General features: G+C 36.0%; 1 protein-coding gene across 4 annotated transcripts in view; it reads right to left on the minus strand.

The window, feature by feature from the left end:
- RIC1 (RIC1 homolog, RAB6A GEF complex partner 1) overlaps window positions 1-12,991 on the minus strand; it is a 145,979-nt gene that overhangs the window by 58,792 nt on the left and 74,196 nt on the right. The gene's annotated exons all lie outside the window — the stretch shown is intronic.

Consider the following 12,991-nt stretch of genomic DNA (forward strand, 5'->3'; position numbering starts at 1 on the left):
GGGTCTTTCCATGGTTTTGAAGATCAAACAAGTTGGTTTTCTTTTTCTTCTTTATTCTTCTATTTTTTTTTAGATTGAAGTTTAGTTGATACACAATGTTTCATTAGTTTCAGGTGTACAAGAGTGATTCAGTAGGTCTATGTATTACGCCATGCACACCCCAAGTGTGACTACCATCTGTCACCATACGATGCTATCACAATGCCACTTACTATATTCCCAGGCTCTAAGTTTTATCTCCGTGACTTATTCATTCCATAACTGGAAGCCTGTTCCCGCCACTCCCCTTCCCCCATTTTGCCTATCCCCTCAACACCACCCCCATTTGGTAACCATTAGTTTGTTCTCTGTATTTATGGGACTCAAACAAGCCGCTTCTTATCAGTATTATTAACTAACCTTAGGCTCTTGGGTTTCATATTCTTCCTTAGTCATTTATTCTTTCTCATCCAATCGTTAGCTCAAGGGTTAAAGATGCCTCTAACTGTCATTAAAGATTAAAAACTGCACTTCAACTTGTTATTTTGTTGGTTACTTGCAAAAGAAAGGTTGAAAAAAACCTTACTACCATCTTCAAACTGGAAGCCCTCTATTTTCCTTTATGCAAATACTCTCATTTATTAGAGAGCTGAAGTATTATAAGAAGTTTAAAGCAAATTTAAGTAAATCCTGAGTCCTCAATGACTCCCATTATAAAATTAGAGATATATTTCACACAGAAGTTTCTATATGTTCTTCAAAATTAAGTAAAAAGTGTTAAAAATTATATTAATAAAAAAACTAAATTTCTGATAAAAAATACTATTACTTGTAGTTCAACAATAATTTGAGTGTACAGTATCAGACTTTTGGAAGGGAATCATAGAAGATGAAGCTGGAACAATACCACTAGATGATATAGAGCACTGAATGTCAGGAAAAATAGCAATAAATCGAGCACTTACTATGCATGAGTGTACAAAATGTTCTGCACACATTATCTCAAATGCCACATGTTAATAATCCTTTGAGACAGGCATCATTTTTCCCTTTTTTCCAGAAAAGAAACTAAAGTTTTGCTCATGGTCACAGAGCTGGTAAGTAAAGGAGTGAGCCTGTGGTTTCAATTCCAGATCCTAGGACACTGACAACTACTAGAGAATTAAGGAGACTAACAAAAACCTTTGCAGAAAAAGTATGAGAATGGATGCTCAAGAATGGACTGCGGATGGAGTGGGGAGAGGGAGTGGAATCTGTAGATTAATTAGGAGGCTGTCAGTAAGAGTACACAAGGAATGGGGCGTCTGGTGGCTCAATCAGTTAAGCGTCTGACTTCGGCTCAGGTCATGATCTTGTGGTTTGTGGGTTCGAGTCCCACGTGAGGCTCTGTGCTGACAGCTTGGAGCCTGCTTCGGATTCTGTGTCTCCCTCTCTCTCTGCCCCTCCCCTATTTGCACTTTGCCTCTCTCTCAAAAATAAACAAACAGTAAAAAAATTAAAAAAGAAAAGGACACAAGGAAGGACTTGGGACAGCGGCAGCAGAAATGTCTTTTCAGACAGCTTTATCATAGTCTTTTTTAAAAGGAGATAATAAAAGCATACTGAGAATTGTCATCTCTGCTTAGTAATAGAGGCTTGTCAGAGACAGGTACAACTGCATTGTACACATTCCTGGTTGGCATTCAAGCTACTGGGAAATATTCTATTCTTCATTCCTGGGCACTTAAAATAGGTATGGTCATGTGATTGACTCTGGCCTGTAAACCACAAGGGGGAGTTAGTTACTCGTGCACTTCTAGGCAGACACTTTAAGTGCCAAAATTGGTACGCAATGCTATTTTATCCTCTACCACAGGGACATGGCCTATGTCAATGCATAGAGTATACTACATCAAATAACTAATAGACTGCGGTCCACTAAAACTCAGCAAATTAATAGTCTATGATCATTGTTCATATGTGACTTTATTAAATGTATAGTCTGAGGAGAAAGAAAAAAGAACAAAGAAACAGGAGCACAGTTTCAGAGACTTGTGGAACACTACCACGCATAACAACATGTACAGTGAGAGTCCCAAAGGCAAGGCAAGAGAAGGAAGCAGAAAAAATAACAAATAATGGTTGAGAATGTCCCTAATCTGATAAAGACATAAATCTAACCATCCACTTAAGGTCAGAAAATTCCAAATAGAATTTTAAAAGATGCATACCATGATACATTATATTCAAACTACCGAAAGACAAAGAGTCTTGAGAGCTGCAGGAAAAGTGACACATCATATACAACAAGGGATCCTCAGTAAGATTAGCAGCCAATTTCTCATCAAAAACCATGGAGGCCAGAGGCAGTGGGATGACATATCTCAAGTGCCGAAAGAAAAAACGTCAACCGAGAATTCTATACCCAGAAAAATTATCCTTCAAAAATAAAGGAGAAATTAAGAGATTTCCAAATCAATGAAAGTTGAGAGAATTTGTTGCAAGTAGACCTTAACTACCAGAACCCCTAAAAGGAGTCCTTTGTGAAGAAACAGAAAGACAACAGAGAATAATCCAGTCTTACAAAGAAATAAAAGAAAAATGATAAAGGTAGCTACACAAGTAAATATAAAGCCAGCAGTGCTTTATTTTTGGTTCAAAAATCCACCTTTTTACCTATGTGATTTAAAAGACTAATGCCTAAAATAGTAATTATAAAGCTATGTGTTGGGCACACAATGTATGAAGATGTAATGTGTCACAATAAGAACATAAAAAGGGAGGGACAGATATGTACAGGAACATACTTTTTATATACTATTGAAGCTCAATTGTTTTTTAATGCATTCAGGTTGTTGTGAGTATAAGATGTTAAATGCACTCCTCAAGGCAACCACTAAGAAAATAACAAACAGAAAATGAAATGAGAAAGGAATCAGAATGGTACATCACAAAAAACCAAACACAAAAGAAGGTGTTAATGGAAGAACTGAGGGACAAAAAGATATGCCACACAGAAAACTAACAGCAAAATGGCAGAAGTCCTTCTTTATCAGTAATCACTTTAAATATCACTCAATTAAACACTCCAATCAAAGGCAAACACTGTCAGAATGGATTTTTTAAGAATATGATTCCATTTCAAAGTTTTCTATAAGAGACTTACTTTAGATCCGAAGACCCTGAAAGGATGGAAAGAGATCTTCCATACAACCAGCAATTAAACACAGCAAGGTGTTAAGAAGACGACAAAGGACATTACAGACAATCCTCAACTTAAAATGACTTGACTTACGTTTTTCCAACTTTACAATGATGTGAAAGTGCTACGCATTCAGTAGAAACCTTACTTCAAACCTGATCTTTCTCCAGGCTAGAGATACAGTATGATAATCTTGTGATGTTGGACAGAGGCAGGAAGTACAGCTCCCAATCAGCCAGAAGACCCCAAGGGTAAACAACTGATACACTTACAAAAATTCTGTACCTGGGGAACCTGGGTGGCTCAGTCAGTTAAGCAACAGACTCTGGATTTTGGCTCAGGTCATAATCTTGCAGTTGTGAGATCAATTCCTGCCTGAGTAAGCAGCCTGCTTGGGATTCTCTCCTTCCCTCTCTCTCTGTTCCTTTCCACTTGTGCTCTCTCTCAAAATAAATAAACTTTAAAAAAAATATCCTGTACCTGTACAACCATTCTGCTTTTCACTTTCAGTACAGTATTCGATAAATTACATGAGCTATTCAACACTTTATTATAAAATATGCTCTCTGTTACATGATTTTGCCCAACTGTAGGCTAGTGTAAGTGTTCTGAGCACATTTAAGGTAGGATGAGCTAAACTTTGATGTTTGGTAAACTAAATGCATTTCCAACTTAATATTTTCAATTTGCAATGGATTTACTGGGGTAAAATCCCATTTAGGTCAAGGAAGATCTGTACATGTAATAAAAGGGTCAATTCAGCCAGAAGACTACCACAATTACAAACAGATACACCACAAATATATGAAGCAAATACTGGCCAAACTGAAGGGAGAAACAATTCTATCATAACAGCTGGGAATTTCAATATCCTACTTCTGTCATCGAGAGAACCAGACAGAAGTTCAGAAGGGAAAGAAAGAATCTAAACACTATACACCATTTAGACCTAAAATAAATACGAATACTCCACCCAGCAGCAGCACAATACATGTTCTTTCTCAAATGCACAGGAACATTCTCCAGGACAGAACGTCTATCTGGACAGAAAAATATCTCAGTGAATTTCAAAAGACTGAAATCATACAAAGTATCTTATCTCACTACAATTTAGTAAAAGTAGACGTCAATCATAAAAGGCAAACTAGAAAATTCACAAATGTGGAAATTAAACATCGCTTAACCAATAGGTCAGAGAAAACCCAAAGGGAAATTAGAAAATACTCTGAGACTGATGAAAATGAAGACACAACATCATGGGATAAAGTAAATGCAGTGCCTATAGGAAGATTTACAGCTAAAATGCTTACACTGAATAGGAAGAAAGATCTCAAATCTATAACCTAATTTTACACCTTAAGAAACTAGAAAAAGAAGCAAACTAAACTCAAAACCAACAGAAAGAAGGAGATAATAAAGACTGGATATGAGCAAAATAGAGAACAGAGAAAAAAAAAATCAATGAAAGCAAATCAGTTCTTCAGAAACTAATAAAGTTGAAAAAACTAAGAAAAAAAGATGACTTGTTACTAAAATCAGAAGTTAAGGTGGGGACATTACTACTGGATTTGGAAAAATAAAACAAATTACAAGAGAATCCACATATTTAGTGAACTAAATATGGACATACTACTTCTCTGGACATAATATCCAGTAGAGGCAGATTGTGTTTAATAATTCAGAAGCCTAGATAACAGTAACAACCGCAACTTATTAAGAACACGCTCACTTGTTTTTCTCATTTTATACACACAAAAGCATAAAAAGGGACTTGAAAAGCAGCTTTTCCAAAGTGACTGTGAAAAGGAGAGACTAGATACAACCCAGGTATCTCTAATTTAAAATGGATTCTCTTCTCTACATCTCCAAACTGCTGTATCTTTACCTCAAGTAGTAACATCGAGTCCAGTATCATTAAAAAAAGTAGGAAAAATGAAATCAGGCCCATTCCAGAGTTTTGTTTTACTAACATATTTTTCATTAATTAAAAGTACAGTTTCTCAGCTCTCCATTCTAATGAATGTAAGGCATTCTTGTGTCAACAAGCAGCCCCCACGGGGCAATAAAACTGCCATAGGGTAGGTCAACTATTAATCAAACTTCCCACAGCCTTGAGGAAGCAGATTCCCATCAAACTGACAAAAATCAAAACTCAAACTACAGTACTCAGAAATAGGTCATAAGAATTACAAAGGGTGTCGTAAAAGAAAAAAAATCGCCTCTAATTTATGTCAGCTGTGCTTTGGAGGGCTAAACAAGGCGACACAGAAAACTGCCACCACACAATTAAACCCAGCAGGCATCTACTGCAACAGCCTCTGCTGTGTAGGAGATCTCAAATACATTCAAGGCCAGCTGAAGAAAATACTAATGTGGTAGATAACCGAATGGATCTGGGAGGTGGAGAGGATGGACAGGAACTTCAGGAGCACAGCTGATCATGCACTATTTCTCCTGTCAAGGTAACTAACCTAAGTCTGGGCTTTCCTCACAAGTATAGCTCGAGTCCTGCAAGCGAAACTTCCCCTGACAACCTAGCACATTCCCCTAGCTGCTAGTGCCACTTTGGGGAATCATTCGTTCACTTGGCATCTGCTTTTTATCACCATTACCTTTAAACAGTTCTCTCTTCATGAGCAGCTAGCTTATCCCTGCTTAGCACCCTATACAAATAGGAGGCATATAATAAATGTTTGATAATGATAATGAAGATCTCATTCCAGATTTTCAAATCTTTTTTCCTCTGATTTTAGTAAGGTATAACTGGCATAGAACACTATGATATTAAGCGATAAAACATGATTTGATAGATAGATAGATATATATATATTATAAAATGATTACCACAACATTAGTTAACAACCATCAATTTATGATGAGAACTTGTAAGACCTACTTCCTTAGCAACTCAGATTTTTTGAATCTTAAAATGATTCTGGAATGTGCTATGCTTAATCTAGGGACTTCTGGCAATTCTAGGTGGTGAATTCTGGCACCAAGAGGCTTTGGTTCTCCGATTAGTTACAGAAAGGCCCAGAAAGGTTTCTTTCCTCAAACTCCATGCCTCGTATTTGATCATTTGTAGTCAACACAATTGTTTACTAGAGTATCAACAATGAAAGTATTTCTGGGTGAAATAATGATTATCTTGGATATGCTAAAACACACTCCAGTGAAAAAAGATGGAAAACTGTTCAAGCTGACTGATGGGCACACAGGCGGCCAGTTTATTATTATACCAATAGAGTAACTAGTACCAAAGTAACCCTCCAGAAACAACAAAACCCTGGCCAAAATTTATGCAACAACTATAGTCAGACACTTGTGAATGGGCAGCACAGGACTGTGATCCTGACTGAAGAAAAACAAAGTTTTCTGATAGAAGTCACTTTTCAGACTACCATGTAGGACGGGAGAACCCAAACATAGTTTGGCACTCTCAGTACATTGAGGAAAAAAAGATTAAAGTTCAGGAAACTATAAGTGACCACTTGTGGAGGAGTATCAGAGGCAGAAGATACAGAGAAAGAGCTCTAGAAACCTTCCAGGTTCCCCTGGAGTCTGCATGAATACTAAGCTGTGTGTACATATATGGTGAGACCCCACAATGCCTGCCAAAGAATAACTGGCAGGGTTTTAAGCTGTAAAGTTCATACAGGGCTGGGAGACATTCCAGTTCTGACCACCCAGGGAGAATACACCTTGTTTAGGACCAGATCATTCAATAGAGAGCTCAGAAGGGCTCAGCTAGCCTACAGTAAAGGTTGAACCCACCCTAAAATCATACAAACAGACTTCAAAAAGTTCAAGGCGATCTACAATCTAACAGCCACTCAAAACACAAAATCTCAACATTCCTTAAGGAAAAGAAAACTCAGACACTCGATAATGTTGCACAGTTTCCATCATCTGATCTAAAATCAACAGACATGTGATACGACCCAGCAATTCTACTCCCAGGTATTTATTTACTCGGGAGATATAAAGCTATAACTGCAGGGTAAACTGGGAATGGAAACTAAAAAGAAGCAGACAAGGTTCACAATTTCACTTTTCATTGTTTTTTGTTTTTTTTTTTTTTAAGCATGATGGGACTGTACATGAGGGATCAGCTATTTCTTGGGTATGAGGGAGGACAGGAGAGTTGAGAGAAAAGCTTTATATGATATTATGTTTGACTTGAGCTTCTAAACGAGGTGATCCAGTTTTGATAAGTAAAACACATAGTCAGGGAGGCGCACCAAGAAAATAGCGAATGAACAGACATTACATAGGAATTGGGATTTCAGTGGACTAAAGGTAGGTGTGGCCAACAGGGGAGTAGTTTTCAGTGCCCAGAATTTATACAGTTACATCGCCATCAATGTTATAAGTGTTCATGCAGTTATGATGTAAGCTAACACATAAAATATATAAAGTTCAATACATATGTACATTTACAGAATATATACATACTGAAATCAAATGACACATGTAATATTTTGAGAAGATCAAAGGGAATAAAAAATATTAGGATAACTAACATACTTTTCAAGTTTATAAAATTAATTTAGAACAAGGTACACTGTTAGAAAGAATACTCTAATTCTATAAAACCTTAAGGGAAAAAAGCAGATAAAGTTTATTTTCCAGAAAACACCAAAATTTTATTAGTAAAATGTTGGGGGAAACTTTCACATCTGTAATCCAGACCTTTTCTCTTCTAAATGTGATGTAATTTCAGTAAAATTTCTGTCCCTTAAATGTTACAGGATTTTTGAAAGAGCAGGTCATGTTTAAATTAGAAAATGCGAACCTCAGGGCACCTGGATGGCTCGGTCAGTTAAGCATCCGACTTTGGCTCAGGTCCTGAGCTCAGAGTTCATGAGTTCGAGCCCCACATGGGTCTCTGTGCTGACAGCTTGGAGCCTGGAGCCCCCTTCGAATTCTGTGTCTCCCTCTCTCTCTCTGCCCCTCCCCCGCTCACGCTCTCAAAAATACTTAAAAAAAATTTTTTTTAAAAGAAAGAAAATGAGAACTTTAAAGAGCTATTCCCTACTTGCTTCCCACCTGACACTACTTCTTTAAGTCAGCTGGTAAAAAGTCTAAAATCTGATAAACTATGTTGGGGGTGAGGAAAAGGAAACGAGAGGTTGAGTTTTAATAGTTGTTTTGGAGGTTTTTTCCGGTGAAGATAATCTGTATATCTTTAATATAATTAAATTTACTGGGGCGCCTGGGTGGCTCAGTCGGTTAAGCGGCCGACTTCGGCTCAGGTCATGATCTCGCGGTCCGTGGGTTCGAGCCCCGCATCGGGCTCTGTGCTGACAGCTCAGAGCCTGGAGCCTGTTTCAGATTCTGTGTCTCCCTCTCTCTGACCCTCCCCCGTTCATGCTCTGTCTCTCTCTGTCTCAAAAATAAATAAACGTTAAAAAAAAAAAATTAAAAAAAAATATAATTAAATTTACTGAATTTTAGAATATATATATATATTTTTTTTAAATAAAACTTTGTCCTCAGGAAGGCTGGTCTCTGACAAAAAAGGTTGACAGAGTAGAAAGAATAAAAGAAAAAAATCTCTACTCTCAACAAAGTATACATTATGATGACATATTTAAATGATTTTCATTATGATAAAATTAAATACGATTCACAGTTTTAAGATCTACTAAACTCATATTTAAACATAAACAAGTGAACACATTGACTCCAGCGAAACACAAGTTATTTCTGATTTCTCCCTGGCACAGTTTCTTCCATTACTTTCAGTGCCAGTTCCAAGACATGAAAGAAAAAGCCAAGATGACCTTTAGTGGACAAGTCCATCCACTGGTCTGTATAGCTCACATGAAAGGACATTTAATACAGAATGAAATGTACAAAGGCACAAAAGATATAAGAGGTGAAACTTATTAATCAAAGAAATAAATGACCTCTGAGGATAAAGAGTCATTTGATAAGGATGCCACCACTGTTGAAAGTGGGACTCCCAACATCGACAGGAAGGATGCTGGACACACTAGGTGGAAACTACAAAAGATGATGGGGATATCTGACCTGTTCTCAGTTGGAGCATAATGGAAAAAGACATGCAGTCTAAGGTCAAGATGCTGTCACACAATACAGAGAAGCGGAGATACTCTAGAAAAACTCATGTGATGAACTCATAAAATTTACAGAAGAGAAACAAGGGATAACAGTGTTTCCATAACCGAACAGAATACAACTACTGGCCTCAATTACACTGCCTCTATTCTTAAGAACTATTACATATAAACCACTCCAGATCCTTTGTCCTATTTTTGACTCCCTACTCCTCAAATAAACCCCAAACTAACAGATGACTAGATGGGCATAAATAAGGTTGAGGCAGTAAAGTATTGGTCATTAAGAGTTATACACAATTGGGGCACCTGGGTGGCTCAGTCGGTCCAGCATCTGACTTCATTTTTGGCTCAGGTCATAATCTCATGCATTTGTGGATTTGAGCCCCGCGGTGGGCTCCACACTGACAGTGCAGAGCCTGCTTGGGTTTATCTCTGCCCTCCCCCAACAGTGTCAATAAATAAACTAAAAAAAAAAAAAAAAAAAAAAAAGAAAAACCCTGTAAGCTAAACACTTACGTCTGAATCATGGCCATGCCACTTACTAGTGACTATCGACTGGTCAGTTACTTAGCCTCTCTGTGCTGCGGTAACTGTACCTAACTACCTCAACAGGGTTGTTACAAGGATTAAATTAGTTAGAAAAAGTGCTTCGAATACTGTCTTGACAGAGCTTACAATGGCACAGATGGCGATGATACACTGTCAAAACTAAACATTTTTTTTAAACTCTCCTCAAATCCATGTATGAATCACTTTCCAAGTTTTAAAAACATGGACTCCTATATTCCTCCAAACTGAAGAAACAAATATTCTTGTTCCCATTTTATAAATAGGTTCTACAGGAAATCTAAGAAACTAACCAGGGTACAGTAGCCTGGCACTAAAATATACAAGGAGATTCTAATTTGTTGTGCAAAACTGTTTCCCTATAAGATATTTTGTTGGATTTTATATAGCAATTACTAGGAGTTAAACTGGGAAACAAGTACATTATCAAGTCAAATATTAAAAAACTAAAAATCACTTAACATATACATATAAAATATGATTTACACATTAAATCACTTTTTATATATTTATTCGGACAGAATCACTTAAAATATTAGAAACACAGTAAAAATTTGGTGAAGGAAAAAGTATTTAAAAATAGTATTGACAGCAGCAGCTGTCCTTTATTAATTTTCCCACAAACTAGGCAGTTACGTGAGCACTTAATACACATGATCTCATGTAATCCTCTGAAATAATCACTACGGTTGTCTCACTGTACAGATGAGGAAACTCCGGTTTGGGAGGTATTAAGTAATTTGACAGAAGCTGCACAGCTGAAAAGAGAAGGAGTGGACGCCCAATGCCAGGTCTACAGGACGCCAAAACCTCGCCCTTTGACGAAGGCAATGCACTCCTCATGCCACTAGGGCAGGACACACTTTCCCGAGCCACAGAGTGAAACCCATGATCGTCAAGACAGTGGAAGAAAGCCCACACTTTTAAAACACACAATGTATTTTGTTTAGTCCTCTAGCCTATATACTGTCAAATGCAGCAAAGTTCACGCACTATCAGAACTACTACTCAGTTAAGGGGCGTCCTCTACAGTCTTAAAATCAGAAGGTAAGCAACTCTTTTTAAATTCTCTGCAACACCAAAAGGGAGTCTCAAAACACTATTCCAAATCACTGTAAACATATGAAATCGTGGTAGTGACTTGAAATAATGGAAATGGTATTTTTCATTGTGTCGACAGATGTTATCTCCCTACCCTGCCCATCTATACTAGTATAAATCAAGTAATTATAGGAGCATGTCTACATCAAGCAAGAAAATGGGTTTAAATGTGCTAGTTCAAAATGCACAAGTAAATGAAATTAAAGACACTAATTACAACAGTTCTTCAAAAGGCTCACAGAATTATCACTTGGAATGAAAAAGTAAGTTTTATATTACCCATAAAACTGCATTTAAAATTTCTAAATACATCCTATCAAAATATCCATAACACGTTAAACAGTAGTACAATTTATATACCAAAAGAGTTTTTGCATTAAAATTTTTTATTGAAAAAATCAAATTAAATTCCATCATTTAAAGAATTTCTGTACTTTACAAAAGATTTCCAAAAGTCAACTTACACCTCAACTAATACTATAGTACAAAAATAGATGGCTTATGGAATCAGAAACATAGATAGTTCCTTAAAATCTATGCTAAAGGGATCTGAGTTACATTCTACATGGCCTACATTTCCCTCTCCCAAAGTGTATTCTCAAGAATTTTAACCAGTATTGACCAACTTTCATAACACAATTTTTTAAATAAAATTTTGCCTTGTTTATACATTTTTCAAATACATTGAAACTTTTAAACCATAATGAATATACTGTATGTAAATCAAAACTCTTGGAAAATTCAAAAGCTGAAAGAAGGTGAAAACTCACTAAAGTTCTACCATTTAGGAGCAATTACTATACACATATATTGCTCTAGCTTTTTTTAAGATAATTTTTGTTTTGTTTTGCAAAGTTGCAGTCACATTACATGTATAATTTTATGTGACTCGTTTCTCTACTCAGCGTAATATGATCAGGTTCCCAAGTTTATAAATGTTTTGAAATATTACATTTAATGATTATATATTATTTGAGAAGAATGTACCACAGTTACCTTCCACACCAAAACTCTCTATTATCACACTTTTGCGTAGATCTACTATCAGAAGCTTCTAAGAACACATTTTATTATTCCTCTACTGGCAGAGCAGTAATTTTTAAAAAACCAAAAACTATCTTTACATATGAAAACTGTATGTTTCTAAAAGATTTGTTTTTAATGTTTTGAGTTACTAGTATTTAGTTTGAGCTACTAATTAACACAAGTTTCTTTTGTGTTTGTTAGTTATATTTCCTCTTATTACTTTTACCTATTTATCTTTTGAAATCTTTGGGTTTCTTAGCAATTTGTCTCCTTAAAATATAAGATACATTTTATACATAAAATTACATAAACTATAATATTTTATGAAAATATAAAGATAGAAAGCCTAGGCCCTATTTACTGAAAAAACTTCCTCCAGTTTGTTACTTTTAACGCTGTTCTTTTTTTCCTGTTAATTTTGAGAAATTTAAACTTTCATATATTAAAATGTATTTTCTGTCTAATTTCTTATATACCTAATAAATTCTGGCCATCTCCTACCATCTAGAAGTGTGGTAAGTATTCACTTATATATTCATCCAGCTTTAATGGTTTGATCTTTTGCTTTAAAATTAGGATGTTCTTTTATTTCAAAAGTTCTTTCAATAAAATGTTCTTTTATTTCAAAAGTAAAGCAAAAATTTTAAGGAAAAAAAATGCAAAACATACACAACAACATGGCTTAAAGATCAAGTTCTAACCAAGAGGTAACCCCTGCTTGGGGTACACTTTTTTTCTCTGCAGGTATAAAACACTACAGGAGTGTCAGTAACTTATATTGACATTTCATTTCTTTCCCTCCTGATGTTTTAGCTCCCCCCTAACAAGGCCTGGAGAATGCTAGACTATATTAGTAGTGATCCTGAATGTCCAAGAAGAGATACAGTACATTCACCCAAGATTCCCAAGTAACTAATTACTTAGTTACAGAATTCTTTATTCAAGTAATGATAGTTAGAGGAGACCTGGAAATTTTTGACATACTATTTTTAAAATACTGACTTGGCTTTATTTTATTCACTTCAGACAATGCAAAACTGGAATGTTTTTT

The sequence above is a fragment of the Panthera uncia genome, chromosome D4 (genome assembly GCF_023721935.1).
Source record: "Panthera uncia isolate 11264 chromosome D4, Puncia_PCG_1.0, whole genome shotgun sequence".
Classification (NCBI taxonomy): Eukaryota; Metazoa; Chordata; class Mammalia; order Carnivora; family Felidae; genus Panthera; species Panthera uncia.